Source organism: Procambarus clarkii, chromosome 18, assembly GCF_040958095.1.
Source record: "Procambarus clarkii isolate CNS0578487 chromosome 18, FALCON_Pclarkii_2.0, whole genome shotgun sequence".
NCBI classification, from domain to species: domain Eukaryota; kingdom Metazoa; phylum Arthropoda; class Malacostraca; order Decapoda; family Cambaridae; genus Procambarus; species Procambarus clarkii.
Window position 1 is genome coordinate 34,679,245 of NC_091167.1, and position 13,556 is coordinate 34,692,800.

Genomic DNA, 13,556 nt, shown 5'->3' on the forward strand with positions numbered 1-13,556 from the left:
AATCGTTACAGGTAGGCTGTTCCCCTTCATTGTGTACTGTCCCTTTGGTCTCCTGTCACCTGATCCCATTTCCATAACTTTACATTTACTGGTGTTAAACTCCAGTAGCCATTTCTCTGACCATCTCTGCAGCCTGTGTAAGTCCTCTTGGAGGATCCTACAATCCTCGTCTGTCACAACTCTTCTCATTAATTTTGCGTCATCTGCAAACATTGACATGTATGATTCCACTCCTGTAAACATATCATTTACGTAAATTAGAAAGAGGATTGGTCCCAGCACCGATCCTTGAGGTACTCCACTTGTTACTGTTCGCCAGTCCGACTTTTCGCCCCTTACCATTACCCTCTGGCTCCTTCCTGTTAGGTAGTTCTTCACCCATACTAGGGCCTTTCCGCTTACTCCTGCCTGCCTCTCAAGTTTGTATAGCAGTCTCATGTGCGGTACCGTATCAAAGGCCTTTTGGCAGTCAAGAAATATGCAGTCTGCCCAGCCTTCTCTGTCCTGCCTTATCCTTGTTACTTTATCATAGAATTCTAAAAGGTTTGTTAGGCATGATTTCCCTGTCCAGAACCCATGTTGGTGCTTGTTTACAAACCCAATGCTCTCCAGGTGCTCAACAAGTCTTAGCCTAATTATTCTTTCAAGTATTTTGCAGGGGATGCTTGTCAGTGATACGGGTCTGTAGTTAAGTGCCTCCTCCCTATCCCCCTTTTTGAAAATCGGTACGACATTTGCCTCCTTCCAGCAACTGGGCAATTCTCCCGACATAAGTGACTCATTGAAGATCATTGCCAGAGGCACGCTGAGAGCCTGCGCTGCCTCTTTAAGTATCCACGGTGATACTTTGTCTGGTCCAACAGCTTTATTTGCATCCAGTGTTGTCAACTGTTTCATTACATCCTCTGCTGTCACCTCTATATCTGATAGTCTTTCATCTTGGGTAATCTCTTCTAACAATGGGAGCTGCTCAGGCTCGGTAGTGAACACTCCATGGAATTTTGCATTCAGTACCTCGCAGATTTCCTTGTCGCTTTCTGTATATGCCCCTTCTGTTTTCCTCAGTCTTGTCACTTGGTCATTTACCGACATCTTCCTTCTTATATGGCTATGTAGTAATTTTGGTTGCTTTTTCGCTTTGACTGCAATATCGTTCTCATAATTTCTTTCCGACACTCGTCTTATGTTAATGTAATCATTCCTAGCTCTGTTACATCTAATCCTGTTGTCCTCTGTCCTTTGTCTTCTGTACTTCCTCCACTCCCTCCTGCTTCTCACCTTTGCTTCCTGACACTGTCTATTAAACCATGGGTTATTATATTCCCTCCTGCTTTTTTTCTTTATTGTTGGAATAAATCTATCTTCAGCCTCCTTGCATTTCAATATGACTTGGGTCATCATACCTTGCACTGTTTTTCCTCTAAGTTCTTCCTCCCACTGCACTTCTCCCAGGTAGTCCCTTATCCCTCTGTAGTCCCCTTTTCTGTAATCAAGTCTCCTTTCCCGGACCTCTTGTCCTTTGGTCACAATTTTAAGCTCCATCATGTAGTCAAAGGCTAGGACACAATGGTCACTAGCTCCTAGTGGTATTTCATGTTCCAACTGCTCGATGTCTTCTACATTCTGAGTGATAATGAGATCTAATAGGCTGGGCGTATCCCCTCCTCTTTCCCTAGTATCTTCTTTCACATGCTGTGTTAGGAAATTCCTGTCAATAACGTCTACCAGCTTCGCTCCAGCTTCGCGACAGTAGATGGAATTGAAGTCAATGGGGTAGAAGGGGCAGGGGAGTGGGAAGGGGTATTTGGGGAGGGGGGATGGGAAGGTGGGTTTGGGGAGGGCATGGCTTGACCCACTGGGGTCGCTGACAAGTGTGATGTAGCAGGGGCAGGGGAATCGTTGTGGAGGTGCAAATGTGGAAGGGACAGGGGGGTTTTGGGAGGCTGAGGCAGGGGGGATGTATAGGAGGGCTGAGTTGGGGAGGATGCGACCTGGGAGGTGACCTGGGAGGTGATACTGGGAGGTGACCTGTGTGTGTGTGTGTGTGTGTGTGTATGTGTGTGTGTGTGTGTATGTGTGTGTGTGTGTGTGTGTGTGTGTGTGTGTGTGTGTGTGTGTGTGTGTGTGTATGTGTGTGTGTGTGTGTGTGTGTGTGTGTGTGTGTATGTGTGTGTATGTGTGTGTGTGTGTGTGTGTGTGTGTGTGTGTGTGTGTGTGTGTGTGTATGTGTGTGTGTGTGTGTGTGTGTGTGTGTGTGTGTGTGTGTGTGTGTGTGTGTGTGTGTGTATGTGTGTGTATGTGTGTGTGTGTGTGTGTACTCACCTAATTGTGCTTGTGTGTGTGTGTGTGTGTGTGTGTGTGTGTGTGTGTGTGTGTGTGTGTGTGTGTGTATGTGTGTGTGTGTGTGTGTGTATGTGTGTGTGTGTGTGTGTGTGTGTGTGTGTGTGTGTGTGTATGTGTGTGTGTGTGTGTGTGTGTGTGTGTACTCACCTAATTGTGCTTGTGTGTGTGTGTGTGTGTGTGTGTGTGTGTGTGTATGTGTGTGTGTGTGTGTGTGTGTATGTGTGTGTATGTGTGTGTGTGTGTGTATGTGTGTGTGTGTGTGTTGAGGAATGCTTGAATTTTATTTTATTTCAATTTTGTTTAACAAATTTTATCTTATAAACCAAGTAGTTCATATAGAAGTTGGTTCACTTAATAACTGCATCGGTTTACAAATACTTCGATCAAACACCTGACTCGTACAACAACTGCGCCATAAAACATCTGCGTCGAACAACTGTTTGTAGATGGTGTTTTATGTCATTGTGTGGTTGATTTCGTGAAAAATAAAGCACCGTTGGTAAATTGTCATGTTCGTCAAGGAACTTCCGTTACGTTCAGTGAATTGTGCATGTTAAATGATGCTTTTATGTTAAATAGTCTGTTGTAAAGACTTTTCGACTGGAAATTATTGTGAAATCGAATTCCAACAATTTTGGATAGTATTTATATTATTTTTATATATTTTTTGTCTTTGGCAAGAAAACTTTGATCCTTATATGTTTTTAAATTATTTAAATTGGTTTTTACGAAAAATTTCAAGATGGGAAGGAAAAAATCATAGATCCTTAGTTATTTCAGATAGGAATATCCCCAGTCAAATAATAGGTTTAAAATCAAAGTTAATGGAAAATTTAAGCTAGTTTATGATTTCAGAATTCATCCAAATCATCTGGATGAATTTTTCAGTAATATCGTCAAAGGCAATATTTCATTGTGTCTGAAATATCACGATCATATGTTCATATAAACTTTATGACACAGGAAAAAAACATAATTATATAATAATCTATTAACTTGAGCGTATTTAAAGGATCTTTTTTATTATTGCTATTTTTTATAATACGTCAATATAAATTCAGGCATAAATGAACATATATCATAATAATGAGCTTATGTTGTTATAGATTCAGCTACTCGGAACAAGTTCCAAGTAGCACGGGCTATGGTGAGCCCGTAACTTACCTGGCACAGGAGCGGGGCAAGTAGCACGGGCTATGGTGAGTCCGTAGTGGACTTACCTGGCACAGGAGCGATGCTGAATCCACGAATGAGCTTAGTCTGAATGAACCAAATACCCATCTAGTTCTTAGATGCTGCTGCGCTGGCCACGTCTCTTTTAGCATTGTCCAGCAGTCCTCCTTGACCCAAAGGGGTTGGGCACTATTTCTTCACCCAATCCTCATACCTTCAGCTCTTCGGCCGCGTACCAAGTGCTATGTTTTCCTACTAGCTTAGGGTTTTCTTCTTATAATTACACTACCTTGCCAATCGAATAAAACACTGGATATATAACTCATAAACAAGAGAAAAAAGTATTTCTCCTAAAACTGTGCTTTGAGCAAAAGAGACTAAACATTGCTTATTATATTTTTGTTATTGATTTCATCTGTTATCGTGAGACATTCCGCAATATGTCATCTTTCTTATGGTTTCTACTAAGTAGAAACTCAGACTTCAGTTTCTAAAAACTCTAAATCAGACTTCAGTTTCTAAACTCTAAATCAGTTTCAGACGTTTTGGGTGTAAGCTGTATGTGAGATTTTGGTTCTTCCTGCTTCTGACCTCTGCCCTTGTGTGAGTCTTAAATTATAAGACTCTTGCTTAAGAAAATCTTGTGCCTGTTCTCCTTCGAGTTTACAACGCCATATACAACCCAAGGCCCCATTATTGACTGATGATAAGATGTATGCAATTTACAGTCAGTGTTCTTCTTGAGTCACATGTATATTCATGCTCAGTAATACTTGCAAATTCATCGAGTATTTCAGTTATTCACTTGTGTTGCGGCGTTTATGCTGGTTTTCTCCATAGCGAAGCCCATCAGATCACCAATGTATTTCAAAACGACATTGTTGTAATGTCCTGTAATGAAAGGGAGCGATGACTTATGGTCATAGTTTGAATGTCTGCACTATTATGTGCATGAATAATGGTGAACATCTTAGGAAATTTATAAAGATTGATGAAAAAATCCGATGTGAAATGTATATATATATAGGATGGAAGCCAAAGGCCAATCATAATGACCAGCTAGTGATTCAGAGCTTAAATTTTATTTTGGATATTCTGTGAGAGTTAAAAAGAATAGAAAGCACAAATCAAATTTCTATTTCGTATATTTCTGCATTTTTCACATGAAAATTGTTAATCGGAAAGACTGTAAAGAAATAATTTAAGCCCATGTGGGAAGTTTACATTAAGTGTGGTAAAGCCCAGTTGTAGCTCACACTATGCTAAATAAAGCCAAAGTCGGCAGAATATCCAAGATAATAGTCCAGAATGGACCGAAACGTCGCGCTCCTATAATGTGTGAATGATAGATGAAATTGTTTGTATAATAATCTAAAATGAGGTCTGATAAAGACCTTTTGTGCCCTCTGTAATGCTTTTTGCGCTACCGCTCACAGGATGAGTATGGGGTGCACAATAAACTAGCCAACAATCAAACGTCGTCGCTCCTCCATCTTCTGAGTTGTGGTTTGGTCACCAAAGTCGACAGCTAACCTCACATTTCTAACTGCCTTTGTATATCTCCGGCTTCAAGCTACTTTTGGAAATAAGTTATAATAGACTTAACAAATGATTATTATAATGTGTTCTTGTACATCAACATTTTAATGCTTCATGTTTCTAGCATTTACCTCGACATCTTCTCTGTAATTTCGGGAAGGCTTTTAACTTCACTAAACAGAGTCTGATCATGACCCACAAAGTACCTCCAATACTTTAATGGTTCAGCTCTTTTTTTTCAGCAAATATGCTACGTGTTTATGGCGCCGGATTAATTAAGTGACGGAACAAGCTCTCCTGTGAACTACGGTACGAGAGAACGTGTTGAGGTATCTGGTGGTTACATAACAGAGCGACGTTGCAGCGACGTATTTGCAACTGCAAATACCATATTTGTTAATGTTTTGTCCTTGAGTAAGCGGACAATTACGTTCTTTTTAAAAATGAGAGAAAGTGAGGCATATAAACGCAAATGAGTATAAGAAATGTAAGGAAATATTCTCTACTTTGTACGGGTAGTTAAACAAGAGGAATGCACTACAAGCCACCTCCATTCACAACCTAAGACATCCGATAAAAAACTCGAACAACAGGATCGTTAAATTATAACACGTACAAATTTGTTTATGTTGTTTAAAGACGTGACATACAGCGCTGGAGCTCCATCTGACAGTTCTTAGAAGGTAGAAGGTCCATAGGTAATATGATGACACTGTATATAGCGCTGAGAGCAACTGACGTAGCGTTGGTTTATGGGTTATTCATGCCCGTGCCACCTCTTGGGTGGCTTAATCTTAATCATTGATTGATGAAGATGAAGCCACCCAAAAGGTGGCACGGGCATGAATAGCCCGTAAGTGGTGGCCCTTTTGAGCCATTACCAATATCAATAGATGATACTGGAGATCTGTGGAGGTGCGACTGCACCCTGCGTATCGGGAGATGTCTCCCGTCAATCTTAATCAATCTGACACAGCGTTATATATACTACATAAAAATAATTGTATCATGTAGCTGATCCTAAAACAACAAAAAACAACTGACACAGCGTTTCCAACTGGCTATTCATGGCCGGATTTAAATCTTCATCAATCTGACACAACGGATAGTCCTTTCCGGATGAGGGTGAACACACTGGCGTAGCTCAGAGAATAAAGCTGAAAACACCAATAAGCAAGAGAGCTGCACGATAATTCGCGAGTTCATGGCAGGTGGAAAAACAAGTGGGCCGAGCTTGAAGAACAGGTCGAATAGATCCTCAATTTGCAACTTCATGAGCAAGAACGAAGGAGAGCATAAACGGGTTATAATAATAATTTATTTAGGAAAAGCACATACATAGATGCAGAGTTACAGTACAAACATTCTGTTTGATTTATAGATATAGTCTAGAGGTTGTATAACTGAATCAGGTGCGCCATACACACACACATTCTCTCTCTCCCCCTCTCTCTATCTCTCTCCCCTCTCTCTCTCTCTCTCTCTCTCTCTCTCTCTCTCTCTCTCTCTCTCTCTCTCTCTCTCTCTCTCTCTCTCTCTCTCTCTCTCTCTCTCTTTCTCTCTCTTTCATGTACAAATTCTTTAAACCTTACAGTGTAAAAAATAACGTAACAAAGAATTCCCTCAGAAGGAAAATATCCAGCATTGATTCCCAGTGTAACGCTCTTCACTCTCAGAGGGAGACATATCAGAGGAAGTAGAGGGGAACAATGAAGGGAAAGAGATAAAGGGGAGAAAGAGAAACCGGAGATAGTAGAGGGCTAGCAATGTAAAGGGTAAGAGAAGGAGCAGGAAGACAAGGAACGTAAGGGGGAAACATAATAGGAAGAGGAGATGGGAAAGAAAGGACTCACTGAAGAGGGGTGGAATGAGGAAGGAAGAGCAGAGGAAGAGTTGGAGGAGGAGGAAGAGGAGCAGGGGTGGAGGAGGAGGTCACCGCAGCTTCCTATTGTGGCGTACCACAAGTGGGAGAAGAAAGGCATATTAGTTTTTACCTGTTTCGTTTTCCTTGGGCGTAATAGGGACCAAAGGGAGAAGCAGCGGAGGTGCGTAAAGATGGAAGATGAGTTGGTGAGTTAAGAATGTTGAGTTGGTGAGTTAAGGAAGATGAGTTGGTGAGCTAAGGAAAATGAGTTGCTGAGTTAAGAATGTTGAGTTGGTGAGTTAAGAAAGATGAGTTGGAGAGTTAAGAAAGATGAGTTGGTGAGTTAGGGCAGATTAGTTGGTTAGTTAGGCAGAAAAGTTGGTTAATTAGGGAAGATGAGTGTTGTAGTAGTTGGCATAAGTAGTGATAATTTGTTTAATAATATGTTTATTCCAATTTTTAGCAATGACAATTGTATTAATTACAACAATAATAATTCATATTATAATAAAAATTATGCGCATTTTGAGCTGATAACTGTATAGAAAACGCCAGTTCCGACCACTAGCAGTAACTGATAAGTACATACATATAAAAAAAATATAGTGAAAATAGTGTAAAAGTAAAAATGAGGTGTAAATAATAGATAAATATAATATACAAGACAGGAAGCGTTAGCCCCTAGGGATATATGCCTGCACCTGTGCCAGGTGAGGCTTGACGGGGAGGGAGGGGTGATGGAGAGAGGGGGGGACTGGGGAAGATAATGGGGGGTAGGGTGAAGAGGGGGATGAGAAAGAGAGCATATCAGCCTCCAGTCCCTCAAAATAAACACAGAAATAATAAATAAAATAAAACAATTTGTAACATGATATTATATTATACACACACACACACACACACATATGTATATATATATATATATATATATATATATATATATATATATATATATATATATATATATATATATATATATATATATATATATATATATATATATATGTCGTACCTAGTAGCCAGAACGCACTTCTCAGCCTACTATGCAAGGCCCGATTTGCCTAATAAGCCAAGTTTTCCTGAATTAATATATTTTCTCTATTTTTTTTCATATGAAATGATAAAGCTACCCATATCATTATGTATGAGGTCATTTTTTTTTTATTGGAGTTAAAATTAACGTGTATATATAACCGAACCTAACCAACCCTACCTAACCTAATCTATCTTTATAGGTTAGGTTAGGTTAGGTAGCCGAAAAAGTTAGGTTAGGTTAGGTTAGGTAGTCGAAAAACAATTAATTCATGAAAACTTGGCTTATTAGGCAAATCGGGCCTTACATAGTAGGCTGAGAAGTGCGTTCTGGCTACTAGGTACGACATATATATATATATATATATATATATATATATATATATATATATATATATATATATATATATATATATATATATATATATATATATATATATATATGCGAACAAGCCTGAATGGTCCCCAGGACTATATGCGAATGAAAACTCACACCCCAGAAGTGACTCGAACCCATACTCCCAGAAGCAACGCAACTGGTAACTACAGGGCGCCTTAATCCGCTTGACCATCACGGCCGTCAAAAGGAAGTGATAGCCGAGGCTATTTGAGCCACTTCCCCGACGGCAACTCGGATGGTAATCTTGGGCATAGCATTTCACCAAATCACCTCATTCTTTGGGGCACACGTGAGGAACACAAATGCGAACAAGCCTGAATGGTCCCCAGGACTATATGCGAATGAAAACTCACACCCCAGAAGTGACTCGAACCCATACTCCCAGAAGCAACGCAACTGGTAACTACAGGGCGCCTTAATCCGCTTGACCATCACGGCCGTCAAAAGGAAGTGATAGCCGAGGCTATTTGAGCCACTTCCCCGACGGCAACTCGGATGGTAATCTTGGGCATAGCATTTCACCAAATCACCTCATTCTTTGGGGCACACGTGAGGAACACAAATGCGAACAAGCCTGAATGGTCCCCAGGACTATATGCGAATGAAAACTCACACCCCAGAAGTGACTCGAACCCATACTCCCAGAAGCAACGCAACTGGTAACTACAGGGCGCCTTAATCCGCTTGACCATCACGGCCGTCAAAAGGAAGTGATAGCCGAGGCTATTTGAGCCACTTCCCCGACGGCAACTCGGATGGTAATCTTGGGCATAGCATTTCACCAAATCACCTCATTCTTTGGGGCACACGTGAGGAACACAAATGCGAACAAGCCTGAATGGTCCCCAGGACTATATGCGAATGAAAACTCACACCCCAGAAGTGACTCGAACCCATACTCCCAGAAGCAACGCAACTGGTAACTACAGGGCGCCTTAATCCGCTTGACCATCACGGCCGTCAAAAGGAAGTGATAGCCGAGGCTATTTGAGCCACTTCCCCGACGGCAACTCGGATGGTAATCTTGGGCATAGCATTTCACCAAATCACCTCATTCTTTGGGGCACACGTGAGGAACACAAATGCGAACAAGCCTGAATGGTCCCCAGGACTATATGCGAATGAAAACTCACACCCCAGAAGTGACTCGAACCCATACTCCCAGAAGCAACGCAACTGGTAACTACAGGGCGCCTTAATCCGCTTGACCATCACGGCCGTCAAAAGGAAGTGATAGCCGAGGCTATTTGAGCCACTTCCCCGACGGCAACTCGGATGGTAATCTTGGGCATAGCATTTCACCAAATCACCTCATTCTTTGGGGCACACGTGAGGAACACAAATGCGAACAAGCCTGAATGGTCCCCAGGACTATATGCGAATGAAAACTCACACCCCAGAAGTGACTCGAACCCATACTCCCAGAAGCAACGCAACTGGTAACTACAGGGCGCCTTAATCCGCTTGACCATCACGGCCGTCAAAAGGAAGTGATAGCCGAGGCTATTTGAGCCACTTCCCCGACGGCAACTCGGATGGTAATCTTGGGCATAGCATTTCACCAAATCACCTCATTCTTTGGGGCACACGTGAGGAACACAAATGCGAACAAGCCTGAATGGTCCCCAGGACTATATGCGAATGAAAACTCACACCCCAGAAGTGACTCGAACCCATACTCCCAGAAGCAACGCAACTGGTAACTACAGGGCGCCTTAATCCGCTTGACCATCACGGCCGTCAAAAGGAAGTGATAGCCGAGGCTATTTGAGCCACTTCCCCGACGGCAACTCGGATGGTAATCTTGGGCATAGCATTTCACCAAATCACCTCATTCTTTGGGGCACACGTGAGGAACACAAATGCGAACAAGCCTGAATGGTCCCCAGGACTATATGCTTACCATCCGAGTTGCCGTCGGGGAAGTGGCTCAAATAGCCTCGGCTATCACTTCCTTTTGACGGCCGTGATGGTCAAGCGGATTAAGGCGCCCTGTAGTTACCAGTTGCGTTGCTTCTGGGAGTATGGGTTCGAGTCACTTCTGGGGTGTGAGTTTTCATTCGCATATAGTCCTGGGGACCATTCAGGCTTGTTCGCATTTGTGTTCCTCACGTGTGCCCCAAAGAATGAGGTGATTTGGTGAAATGCTATGCCCAAGATTACCATCCGAGTTGCCGTCGGGGAAGTGGCTCAAATAGCCTCGGCTATCACTTCCTTTTGACGGCCGTGATGGTCAAGCGGATTAAGGCGCCCTGTAGTTACCAGTTGCGTTGCTTCTGGGAGTATGGGTTCGAGTCACTTCTGGGGTGTGAGTTTTCATTCGCATATAGTCCTGGGGACCATTCAGGCTTGTTCGCATTTGTGTTCCTCACGTGTGCCCCAAAGAATGAGGTGATTTGGTGAAATGCTATGCCCAAGATTACCATCCGAGTTGCCGTCGGGGAAGTGGCTCAAATAGCCTCGGCTATCACTTCCTTTTGACGGCCGTGATGGTCAAGCGGATTAAGGCGCCCTGTAGTTACCAGTTGCGTTGCTTCTGGGAGTATGGGTTCGAGTCACTTCTGGGGTGTGAGTTTTCATTCGCATATAGTCCTGGGGACCATTCAGGCTTGTTCGCATTTGTGTTCCTCACGTGTGCCCCAAAGAATGAGGTGATTTGGTGAAATGCTATGCCCAAGATTACCATCCGAGTTGCCGTCGGGGAAGTGGCTCAAATAGCCTCGGCTATCACTTCCTTTTGACGGCCGTGATGGTCAAGCGGATTAAGGCGCCCTGTAGTTACCAGTTGCGTTGCTTCTGGGAGTATGGGTTCGAGTCACTTCTGGGGTGTGAGTTTTCATTCGCATATAGTCCTGGGGACCATTCAGGCTTGTTCGCATTTGTGTTCCTCACGTGTGCCCCAAAGAATGAGGTGATTTGGTGAAATGCTATGCCCAAGATTACCATCCGAGTTGCCGTCGGGGAAGTGGCTCAAATAGCCTCGGCTATCACTTCCTTTTGACGGCCGTGATGGTCAAGCGGATTAAGGCGCCCTGTAGTTACCAGTTGCGTTGCTTCTGGGAGTATGGGTTCGAGTCACTTCTGGGGTGTGAGTTTTCATTCGCATATAGTCCTGGGGACCATTCAGGCTTGTTCGCATTTGTGTTCCTCACGTGTGCCCCAAAGAATGAGGTGATTTGGTGAAATGCTATGCCCAAGATTACCATCCGAGTTGCCGTCGGGGAAGTGGCTCAAATAGCCTCGGCTATCACTTCCTTTTGACGGCCGTGATGGTCAAGCGGATTAAGGCGCCCTGTAGTTACCAGTTGCGTTGCTTCTGGGAGTATGGGTTCGAGTCACTTCTGGGGTGTGAGTTTTCATTCGCATATAGTCCTGGGGACCATTCAGGCTTGTTCGCATTTGTGTTCCTCACGTGTGCCCCAAAGAATGAGGTGATTTGGTGAAATGCTATGCCCAAGATTACCATCCGAGTTGCCGTCGGGGAAGTGGCTCAAATAGCCTCGGCTATCACTTCCTTTTGACGGCCGTGATGGTCAAGCGGATTAAGGCGCCCTGTAGTTACCAGTTGCGTTGCTTCTGGGAGTATGGGTTCGAGTCACTTCTGGGGTGTGAGTTTTCATTCGCATATAGTCCTGGGGACCATTCAGGCTTGTTCGCATTTGTGTTCCTCACGTGTGCCCCAAAGAATGAGGTGATTTGGTGAAATGCTATGCCCAAGATTACCATCCGAGTTGCCGTCGGGGAAGTGGCTCAAATAGCCTCGGCTATCACTTCCTTTTGACGGCCGTGATGGTCAAGCGGATTAAGGCGCCCTGTAGTTACCAGTTGCGTTGCTTCTGGGAGTATGGGTTCGAGTCACTTCTGGGGTGTGAGTTTTCATTCATATATATATATAATACCTGGTTGCATTTGTAGGGACCCAAGATCTAGAAGAAGACGACAGGCAGCATCCGGGGTTGCCCCATGGGGCACCCACGTACACCCACATATTGTCTTCTACCAATTCAATTCCATACCCATCCCGTGGGCGGTGGTGTAAAGGATTACAGAGGCATATAATCGGTTCAGGAACTGAACCCTCTAGTTCGTTTAGCTAAGCAAATAACAAGCTTTGACGCTAGTCACAAAATTATTTATGCTATATATACATGTACACTTACTCATACATACATGTACATATATATACATATACATATATACATACACATACATATTTAATCCCCCACACAAATACACACATCAATAATCTTTAGTGTCACAAGTGATTCAACTAGAAATTCAACTTCTCCTACCACCCCCATATTAATTTTTCTAATACTGGTTGGAACAGCAGTTGCCGCCTTCTGACTTCTGTTATCAGACTGAGAGCGTTTCCTTACCATAGCTCAGGGTGTACATCAACACACTAGTTTTCCCCTGCTACACACCTCGCCAATTGGGTTTACTACCAGGTCCTGCAATTACTACTGGGGGATCAGTTATGGATTGTTTCCCAGTCAATCCTTCCCCTGAGTTTTTGTCACAGTGCGAGTGTGTTTAGTGTGCGCGTTGTGCTTACGGGGGTTGAGCTCTGGCTCTTTGGTCCCGCCTCTCAACTGTCAAAAATCTATAGTGGCAGCGGTGGGATTCGAACCCACGCCTCCGAAGAGACTGGTGCCTTAAACCAGCGCCTTAGACCGCTCGGCCACGCTACCATATATATGTGTGTGTGCGTGTCTCTCTAACTCCCAGGTACCTATTTACTGCTAGGTGAACAAAGGCATGAGGTGAAGGGTAAGGCTGCCAATTTGTTTCTGTTCCGGACGGGATTCGAACCCGGACCTATAGCTGAGAATCGTAGTCCTCCACCACATGATGGCGTGTCAGCTTAATAATGAAAAAAAAATAGTATAGCCAAAGATCTACCGTTCACTGAAGGTTATAATCTACAGTTGAATAAAGGCTGATAATCTACTTTTATAGTAGATGTTATTATTTTATAGTTCTGTTATTATCATTATATTAGTTGACTAGATTCCGTTATTATATATTATATTATAATATATATTATAATATTATACTATAATATATATATTATATTATAATATATATTATAATATAATATATATTATAATATAATATATATTATATTATAATATATAACGGAAAGGTTATTAAGACCATGGAAACCAAAAAAAAAAACTAGATTATTTTTCTATGACACGA

General features: G+C 42.8%; 1 non-coding gene across 1 annotated transcript; it reads right to left on the reverse strand.

The window, feature by feature from the left end:
- Positions 1-12,963: 12,963 nt before the first annotated feature.
- Positions 12,964-13,045, reverse strand: TRNAL-AAG (transfer RNA leucine (anticodon AAG)). Its single transcript has one exon. It is a non-coding gene; the product is annotated as a tRNA-Leu (tRNA).
- Positions 13,046-13,556: the final 511 nt, after the last annotated feature.